Source organism: Limulus polyphemus, unplaced genomic scaffold, assembly GCF_000517525.1.
Source record: "Limulus polyphemus unplaced genomic scaffold, Limulus_polyphemus-2.1.2 Scaffold771, whole genome shotgun sequence".
NCBI lineage: Eukaryota > Metazoa > Arthropoda > Merostomata > Xiphosura > Limulidae > Limulus > Limulus polyphemus.
Window position 1 is genome coordinate 300,408 of NW_013666381.1, and position 10,956 is coordinate 311,363.

The 10,956-nt window shown below is 33.5% G+C and overlaps 1 protein-coding gene across 1 annotated transcript in view; it reads left to right on the forward strand.

The window, feature by feature from the left end:
* LOC106460447 (potassium voltage-gated channel protein Shaker-like) overlaps window positions 1-10,956 on the forward strand; it is a 150,009-nt gene that overhangs the window by 77,129 nt on the left and 61,924 nt on the right. The gene's annotated exons all lie outside the window — the stretch shown is intronic.

Sequence of the window (10,956 nt, forward strand, 5' to 3'; positions counted from 1 at the left end):
CCCTTATAACTGTCGAAAACTCTATGGGGGGGGGGGACAAAACCATCTACACCGTGAAACATAACTCTTCTTTTTGTGGAGAGTTAATATGTTCTAAAAACAAATTTTAGTACGATTCTAATCTTGCGGTATCATTGATTTGATTGGAAGCAAACTTTTAAGAGGATTCTTGAGTGGTTGCCATGGAAACCTTTAGCTAAACACACTGACTACTTTAATATCTAAATACTTCAGACACACCCGGCACTATATTATTCGAAATTCACGTTTAAGAAAAAAAAATGAGTTAAATCAAATTAAACGAAAACTGTTATATTTCAAATCTTCATTTCTGCTTCACTTTGTGGTGCTAAACTTGTCGCAGAAGAGCATGAATGTTATATATTTTTTAATTATTCTTAGAAAGGCACAGGACCAAAGGTTTAGAAACCTTTTCACTTAACAAGCCTCATTTTGGGATCAGAGCTTTTTTAAAAATGTTATTCTATGAGACTTTTATTCCAGTTTTACTGTCCAATATTTTTTTTCAGACAATATATCGTTATCGTTGTTCAGTAGATTGCTTTACGCAATATATCGTTATCGTTGTTCAGTAGACTGTTTTACGCAATATATCGTTATCGTTGTTCAGTAGACTGCATTACGCAATATATCGTTATCGTTGTTCAGTAGACTGCTTTACGCAATATATCGTTATCGTTGTTCAGTAGATTGCTTTACGCAATATATCGTTATCGTTTGTTCAGTAGGTTGCTTTACGCAATATATCGTTATCGTTTGTTCAGTAGGTTGCTTTACGCAATATATCGTTATCGTTTGTTCAGTAGGTTGCTTTACGCAATATATCGTTATCGTTGTTCAGTAGGTTGCTTTACGCAATATATCGTTATCGTTGTTCAGTAGGTTGCTTTACGCAATATATCGTTATCGTTGTTCAATGGATTGCTTTACGCAATATATTGTTATCGTTGTTCAATGGATTGCTTTACGCAGTATATTGTTATCGTTGTTCAATGGATTGCTTTACGCAGTATATCGTTATCGTTGTTCAATAGATTGTTTTACGCAATATATCGTTAGCGTAGGTTAATATTTTGCAATATACAAGTTATTGTATGTGTTGTAAAATATTTTGCTTCAGACAGTGTACTGTAGAAATATTGTTCAATATTTCGTTCCAGGCACAGTTTATTGCACAGTTTATTCGATATCTGATAACGAACTGTAATTAAACACCCTTGTTTCATAAGCGGTAACACATCTCCGCTTTCGTAACATGTTACAACACTGAGATTAAAGTATTTTTTTTACTACCTTGTGAATATCAACGTTCTTTAATACAGTTTATAACTTGTTCAATTTTTATAACACCCGCTTTTTACTTGGAGGCAAAACTTGTCAGTTTCTTAATACACTCAGTTCCTCGAAGCAAAAGAACACTTTGAAACGGAATATTCTCCTTTAGAAAACGTAAAACTAGCTAGGTTTCCAACAGCTAAATAACATTACAATCCAGATCTTACTATATCGAACACATTTTCGCGATTACTAACCGCCACCACATAAATTCGTCCCTCCTTTTCGATTTTTGGTCCGGCATCGCCAGGTGGTTAAGGCGCTCTCCTCGCAATCTGAGGGTCGCGGGTTCGAATCCCCGTCCCACCAAACATGCTCGCCCTTTCAGCTGTGGGGGCTTTATAAGTGACGGTCAATCCCACTATTCGTTGGTAAAAGAGTTGGCGGTGGGTGGTGATTACTAGCTGCCTTCCCTCTAGTCTTAGAATGCTAAATTAGGAACGGCTAGCGCAGATAGCCCTCGTGTAGCTTTGCGCGAAATTAAAAAACAAACAAACAAACCTCTTCGATTTATTACAGCTCTACTACTTAATGCAAAATAAAACTTGATCAGTTCTCATTCCAAAATCCCCGAGAGTGAATTATGTTGTTTAGTGTTAACTAAAACTCTATCAGTTCCCACTCCAATATCTTCGAGAATAAACTATGCTGTTTAGTGTTAACTAAAACTTGATCAGTTCTCATTCCAAGATCCCCGAGAGTGAATTATGCTGTTTAGTGTTAACTAAAACTCGATCAGTTCCCACTCCAATATCTTCGAGAATAAACTATGCTGTTTAGTGTTAACTAAAACTCGATCAGTTCCCACTCCAATATCTGCGAGAATAAACTATGCTGTTTAGTGTTAACTAAAACTTGATCAGTTCCCACTCCAATATCTGTGAGAATAAACTATGCTGTTTAGTGTTAACTAATACTTGATCAGTTCTCACTCCAAGATCCCCGAGAGTGAATTATGCTGTTTAGTGTTAACTAAAACTTGATCAGTTCCCACTCCAATATCTGTGAGAATAAACTATGCTGTTTAGTGTTAACTAAAACTCGATCAGTTCCCACTCCAATATCTGCGAGAGTAAACTATGCTGTTTAGTGTTAACTAAAACTGTTCTTTATTTGAAGGTAAAATATTTACTATTATATTAATCTAAATAATAATAATTTCCCTCTTAAAAAAATAGCATAACTGTATTAGTCTAGCGCTGTTTTAGGAAGCGCACGTAATGACTGAATATACTCGCAAAGACAAGTATGTCTAATGAAAAGTGGTAAAAACTGGAAAATCTAGTTAAATGTGTTTTACATTTTATACTTTAAAAAATCACGACAGTTTTTCTCTCTTGCTTCTTAGTTGTTTAAAATAATTTTCCTATGAGAAACTTTAGCAAAATTTGGCCCACTGTAATTAAATTAACACAAAAAGTCGTTAGGACTTTGACATAAACACAAGGGAACTACAATATAAAAAAAAAACAACAAAAATTTTGTTACTTCAAACAGTTTCCTTGTTCTCTTGGTTTTCGTAAGTTGCTAACATAATGTGTGTTACGAAGTTAGCCGCTTCATAATACAAAGTTCTCAGTAAATACTCCTGTGTTAAAATGGTTCGTCTAAACTTGATTACCTCGTGTCTGTAAGAATTAACAGAAATTGTACAGATACCTTTAAAATTTGTTTATGAACGATCTGTGAAAATCCCTAGAAATATTTGAATTTATTTATATTCCTCCTCAATCTGATATAAATTAAAACCTCGCTAGTGGGCATTTTTCGTGTTAACCTATAGTAGGATATTCATAGTTGGTTGAAATGAGGATGTTAACGACAACTTTAGGGTTATGACTTTGTTTACGCCTGGACTGCAAAACGTTATCGTAGTTCGCAAATAATTTCTCGTTTTCACTTGCTTTGCAACTTTTCCAGACATTTTAGTTTAATTATTTGTTCTCAAAATTTGCAAGTGATTTATTTTTTGGTATTTAAAAGGTTTATAATTCGTAGGTAAGTTTCAATAATGTCGTAGGTGAGGAATTATTTTCGGTATCTATAATTATTAGGTATCAAATAATGTGTAAAATTGTGTGTCCGCTAAAAACAGGGATGACAGTTGTGTAAACAAATCTGGTAAGTTTCCCCAAGTTCTGTCTTCTAATACACGCAAAGCGCCGATTTCCACCTGTTTTTAAGCAGCGAGAGAGTGTCGATACGTTCCACCTGTAACATCGACCTGGATTTCAGGTACTCCGCAGAAACGCACGAAACAGTAGACTTTCTCGGCAAGTTTCCAGGAACTACTAATCGAAAACAAGAAATAAAACAGAGTCGGAAATGGTTCTGTTTATTTTATTTATCTATGTTTTCGTTTCGTTTTTTTATGAAATACTCGCCTTTTCCTCAATATTCAAACATGTGATGTCACCCATCTCTATGGCAACAGAACGAACGTTAAAGTAACAGAAAATAGTTTTTAAGTGTTATCGTTGCTGAATAAAACTTGAAAATTACACTTTAACATATTTTAAAGATAAATCAAAATACTTACAAATTACAATAGAAATGAATAACTTAAGTATATTAAGAACAATTTAAACTATATATATATTATCTTCAAAAAGGCTTGATCTAATTCAGTAAATTTATGATTTAAGTTTTCATGTTTTATATTAACTTCAAACCATACACCTGAATTTATGTTCTGTTTTGATTTATTTTGTACGTTCCTATTAGTTATATTTAGTTTTGTAGAAATATTGGATAGCACAACTTATAGTTTCAAATACAAAATTAATTCATTTTCAAACAACTGTAGTTAACATGTTCGTAGCCGTTAGATACGTCATGTACTTTCTACCTATGTGTGTGTTTGTATCTCTGTCAACCAATCATGAATTAGAAAGTTTTTTTTGTTTTTTTTACACTCGACTCTGAATGGCCAATATACTGCAGAATATTTTTCGCTTACGACTCTCAACCAATAATGGTAAAACATTTATCACATATGAGCCCTATTCCACCATTTATTAAGGATATATTTTACATATTACACCACCTCCATAACTAGTCACTGAGTGCAAAATTTCTCGCTTATTACTCTCTCTCTCTCTCAGCCAATCGTGGGATATTTTAAAAGATTCTAAAAGCTATGTGGATGAAAAAATAATCTAGTTTCATGCATATCCATAACTTTTAATACCATTATATATTTTTATTATTCATAAGGTGTATTGTTGTTTTTACGAAATGCTATCACGTTTGTACCCAATATACTAGTTTATGACAATCTTATTGTCCTATGTTTTTGGTCATCTCTTTTTAATGTATTAATTTTTATGGAAATATTACCGAACTTGCTTATATTTTAATTATTAATTTTTACAACGTTTCTACTCAGGTCTAACTCTCAATCCATCAATTATTTTACAACGTTTCTGTCTAGACATGTATTTAAATCCCTTTTGCCACTTTTCTCGCCCCCCCCCCCCTCCAATGGCTCAGTGGTAAGTCTGCAAGCTTACGTCGCTGAAAATCGGGTTTTGATACTCACGGTGGGCAGAGCACATATCCCAGTGTGTAGCTTTTAGATCCTTCATATTATCTTAATGTCGAAATGTTTTTAATCTTTCTTTTTCCAGTTGGGAACTTTGGTTTGGGATTATCCTTATAGTGCTGTGAATCGATATAAAAGAAACTGTTTTTTCCTTTTAGATGCCTATCTTGATCCTTACCTTGACTTCTATGTTATCAGGGTTTGCCGACATGTAATGTATAATCCTATTACTTTAATAAATTAAGAAATTCGAATTTTACAAACGTGTAGGATCGAACATGATCGATCGAGAAAGCGGGTGAAAACGACCAGCATAATAAAATACCTTCTCTAAATAATGTTCTTGTTAAAGAAAAGCCAGTCCTAACTTGCAAGTAGTGTATTGGAGATTTTCGTTGTTGAAAAGTTGCATTAAATTGAAACTTTATCGCTACTGGTAATAAAAATTCAGTCAGAACCTTACTAGTGTAAATATTTTTTCATATTCTACACCTTTAAATCCGGCCTGCTTATCATTGAAAGGTTTCTTGTTTGTTTATCGAACCTACAGTATTACACTGAAAACTCCAAAAGTGTTTCTAAAATTACTAATTGACGAATGGCTATTGGATATGGTTGTTGATTATCTAGCGCCATCTTTTGGTTAAGCACAAAAATTGGAATATATTCTATTTTGTTTGTTAAGAAAAATCAGATTTAATAATTTACTATGATGGGTAAACATGGCTGAGATTTTACTGGCATAAAATGCAGTTTAAAACGTACTCAGAGAAAAATGTTTTAAATAGTAATATAAAAGTTGTACTCGTTATAATAATTATGATCGCCTTGAAACACACACTGCTCGTAGTTCTTTATCATTGCATCTTAAGAAAACGACCTAAACGAAGTCCAGGGGGCGTTTAAAAGAGATCTTCGTCCATTGCATTTGATGAATGGTATCTAAATTACTTGAACAAAATCAGCAGATAACAACGCACAAATTCAAACTTCTTTGTATATCATATGATCTTATTATTTTTCGTAATCTTTAATTTTCCAAAACTCCGTTAAATTATACAACTGATAAAATTTTAAAATAATTAATACTGCTTTATCTTGTTTATCATGCATCTTGGCATTTATTGCTCAATTACTATTGCACGAACGTCATAAAATCGTCGATTTTTTCACTCATGTGGCTCCATCTAGTATTGACATCTGACACGAAAAGGTAGTAGTTGGTTTATATAATAAGGTAGATGTGTAAAAGTACAGCCGCAATGCGGAGACAGCAATGTAACTTTTCGTCTTGGTAATCGTGAAAACAGTTGAAGGATTTTTATGTTTAGCACATCAAACGTTTTAAAAATAATTACTGTTTGGTATCTAAAAACTGCAATTCTTTTAAGTTAATTACATCCTTTGTTGATGTTTTAGAGCGAACTGTCATTTCTCGTTTCAGCTGTCACAAAAATAAACGCAAGTGCTGGCGCAACGTTTCCCAGGCGGTTAAAATACGGGAAAAAATATTTTCTGAATATCTGTTATTGAAAAAGACATTTCCATTAAAACTGTATGGTTATTACGTTTAGTGAGTGATTTGAAGTTATTATACAGTTGTAAGTGTGTGTTTTCTTTTTTATAGCAAAGTCACATCGGGCTATGTGCTGTGTCCACCGACTGGAATTGAACCCCTGATTCTAGCGTTGAAATTCGAGGACTTGCTGCTCTCCCACGGGGGAGGGGGGGCGTACACGTTGTGAAATTGAACTACTTAGTTGTTGCTCACTACGCGTCCCCTGGTGGATCAACGGGAAATTTACGGAGTTACAAGGCTAAAATCGAAATTCGATTCCCCGCGGTGGGCAGATTTAAGACAGCCCATTGCGTAACTTTGAACTGAGAAACATTATCCAGTCAGTATCAATACCGTCACTGCGTGTAAAAAAAAGATGGCCTAAACAAACTCCAGGTGGCGCTTGAAAAAAACACACCTTCTTTTGTTTTATGTGATGAATCGCATCTAAGTTACTTGAATGAAACCAGTAAATAGCAAAGTATTTAGCCTTATATGTTTTAATTTAATTTGCTGTATATATCCTCCAATTCTTACGACTAAGATCACCACCAGGTGATACATAAGATCTTACAGAAGATACATGAGATCTAATTGATAGTATAAGTTTCGAAAAATCGCATATTTAATTGAAGTGAAAACGATAATTTCCGTTGAAAATATCTAATATTTACATTTATACTTTTATATCTTTCTGTTTCAAATTATAGTATCAGCCAACAAAATGTGAAACAACCAAATACACTATTCACAGTCAGTTCTGAAGAACGGAAAATCGCTTGCATGCGCGCGCGCACAAAAAATAAAGAAATAAACTTAGTAGATTATCTTTTAAAAAAATGATGCTTTTAGGCTACATACATTCGTGGGTGAGACGGGTTGTGTCAAACGGGATGATGATCTATACATGGCAGAGACATCTAGGTAATAAATTTTGGTAATCCCGGGCTTTTATGTAATAGCACAATCTAGAGGACAGCGCTAGATTTACGGACTTACAACCCTCAAATCCGGGATTCGATTCCCCGTGGTGGATATAGCAGATAGCCCAATGTGGCTTTACTCTAAAATAAATAAATAAATAAATAAACGATCAGTCTAGAGTTGGGAGATTTTGTTTTAAGACAAAACATACTGGCCAGTCAAGTACAACCTACAAACCACGGAAACCGAAATCTACCGCCCAGCACGCTAATTACTGGGTCACGCTAGGTTTAAAATTGTAAGGAAACCTATACCTTAAGGTCGGTAGAAATCTGATTGTGTTTTACAACATTAATTGTAGGTTTTTAAAATAAGAAATTGACACGTATAGTTTTTTGTCTGTCTGTTCACAACAAGAACTGTTATACCCTACTTGGAACAATTTTTAAAGGGTCATAGGCTTAAAGAAACCCATAAAAAAAGTAACTCCCCAACAGTATAATGTCTGTACGAAAAGTTTGTTTATACGAGTGGAATGATTTATTTGTTGTCATTAAATCTCCAAGTGAGCCTCGTATATATTCGTGCATAATCTAGTTGAAAATGAGCAACCAATATAAATGACTTCAGAAGTGAGATTTAAGCTGTGTTTGTTACCCTTTTCTCAGGAGTACCTAGGTCTCCATGGCGACTGTCTGTTGTTAAAAGTAGCTGTTCCGTATAGCGTCTGGAATTTCGATTTTACAAACGCCCTTCTAATACATTTTTATATATCAAGTTCAGTTCCTGCTCATTAAGGTGCATTCGTATATGTATCTGTTTAATTTTTGTGTTACAACAACTAAAATACGTTGTGTAATTTCTAATAATTACATAATAATGATAAATTTGAACGTCAACCTTTATTGTTGTCAAAAATAATAATTTCTTTAAATTTCATCCACTTTCGTATTTTTATACGATTAATAAATTAATATTTATTTTGAAATAGTAAGTTTTAATTTGTTACATTATAACTTTTACTGCTGGAAACCTGTCTAGATATTCTAATAACATCTTGAAAGATCGTGAGAGAATTAAAAAAAACAACTGATCGACAAACTCACCGTAGTTTAGGTTTTTCCATTTTTGTTTTTGAGTGATTCTTCTTTTTGATAAAATCGAGAAAAAAAAAGCATGTGTACATAAATTTTGATATTGTTTCTTACTGGGTTATGTTCTCAAACAAAATGAATGTGTCTCATAAAACTATTTCTTCTAGAAAGAAAACAAGAGCTCAATATTGAAAACATTAGAGTGAAATCTGTGCGTATTTAATTAGCTACAGATAATTTTTTAGCTATTTAATCTTATGTAAACGGCAGTGTAAACAGTTGAGACCTTGCTATTTCACCATTGCTACCACGTAAAGATGTTTCGTGTGTTACCAAGTGCTCGTGAACCTGGTGCTATAAAACAGTCCTAAAGGTGGCGCTTGGGTAACTTAAAAGAATCGTTAACATTTCGGATATAATTTTAAATGGCTTCTTGTTAACTTCTATTAAGGGAAGCATAATTTTCTCTTAAATATCTCATCTTCGTAGGTGACAAATATAATTTTGTTTACTTAAAGCACTTCGAAACACTTTTCATCAGTACATAATGCAGTGGATTCATTATATTTACGTTTTATCATAAACGCACGCATCATTTGAATCGACAGCCATTAAATCAACCTTACTTTGTCTAACATTATAAGTAATACAGTAAGATAAGAAAATAAATTCCCGAACTTCAAATAAGGATATTGTAATATTCTTTACACACTTAAACTACATCGATTGCTTGACCTCAACATTGTGTATGTATTAGTACAGGGTGGGTATTTGAGATGGGATACTATTTTGTTAATAATCTCGGTTTCACCGAGACTCTTGAAATGTTAAAGATGCTCATCGTATGGCATTTATTCTATGTTCACCTAATGTTCATTAGATTGTAATGAACCAAGCTGCTGTTATTTTTATTTGCTGACAAACTACCTTAAAGCACAGTTTTGAGTTATGTACGAGAACGGAGAAATGACGTATCTAAGAGCAAATATATAATGCGATAAGAAAGCGAAATAAAATGCTTGGAGATCTATGGTTCTGTAGTGTTTAGAAGGTTATTTATATACTACATTTTGCTCTATGTTTTATCCAAATCTTCTCTTAATTTCGCAGGATTCCATTTGTAATATTTCACGCGGAACGATCAGTTTATACAAGTTCGGCTGGTACTGGGTGTTTAAAGGGCGTAGGCTCGGTTAACAAGGTCTGGACCTATTCGGTTAGTAGTGAACAAGCGTGATTCGTGGATTTTTGTTCGGCTAAAAAAAGGGGTAGTAGCAGTGGAAACGATTATTTACATTACTCTAGAAATTGACTGGCAGTAAAACATGAAGTTGGAGCTCACGCGCTAAAACCAATGTGGATACGCCTCTGCTTTTATTCTAAAAGCCCATCTTTTTTGCCACGGATCACCACATGGGCAGTGTAAATATAAAATATAAGTCATATTCAGCTTCGATCGAATATTCAAATGATGAGGAGGTAATGACTTGTAAAATAAAGAATGGTGAAAGAGTGAATTTAGACTCTGCGTGAATGTTTTGATGATGAAGCAGATTAAATATCTATTAGACTCTGTGTGAATGTTTTGACGATGAAACAGATTAAATATCTATTAGACTCTGTGTGAATGTTTTGACGATGAAGCAGATTGAATATTAATTAGACTTTGTTTAAATGGTAATAGAAACTACTTCCGTTGAGAGGTTCATTTATAATCTCACTTTACCGCAACTGAAACTTTAATAAAATCATTATTTTGAGTATTTATTTTACAAAGGACCAGTCATTAAGTAAACCGTTTTCATACTAGTCCGGTTAAATAAAATTACTCGTTAGTTACTACCACATTTTCACGAAAATAATATCACTGTAATAGTAAAATAAACGAGGGATTCCATTGTAAAGTAAGTATGGTTTACTCCGTGCGTTTACTCTCCATAACACTCTTTGGGGACATCAAGTGCGCAGGCGTGGCACCAAACCAGCCTGCAGATGCATATGTTTGATTTCTTACAAAATTATATCATATAGATAATTTAACCCTTCGTGGTTGTCGTAACTGTGTAACAAGCTAAAGGCAGTGTTTCTGTTCCGAAAATTAGAAACTATTAAAACCTGCTCTGCAAAAAATAAGATGTATCTGAGAACCATTATTTATATGGAAATAACAAATGGAAGGATGTAATTCATTGTGATGACCACAATTATAGAGAAAATAGATGTCGTAACTCAGTTTCTCCATAGGAGTATTCATGGTGAAATTTTGTATCTTCAAGACTGTAAAATGTTTTATAGTGACGTAAAGTATGCTATTTCAAAATCACAGATGTATAAATTAGAATCGTATAAATAAAATTGTCACCAAAGCCATACATCTTAGTTCCTAGCATAAACTAAACCAGAAATACATAACTAATTTAAACATATCCTAGTTAACACATTCAATACATATGTATCGTGACAAAAGGACACAATAAACA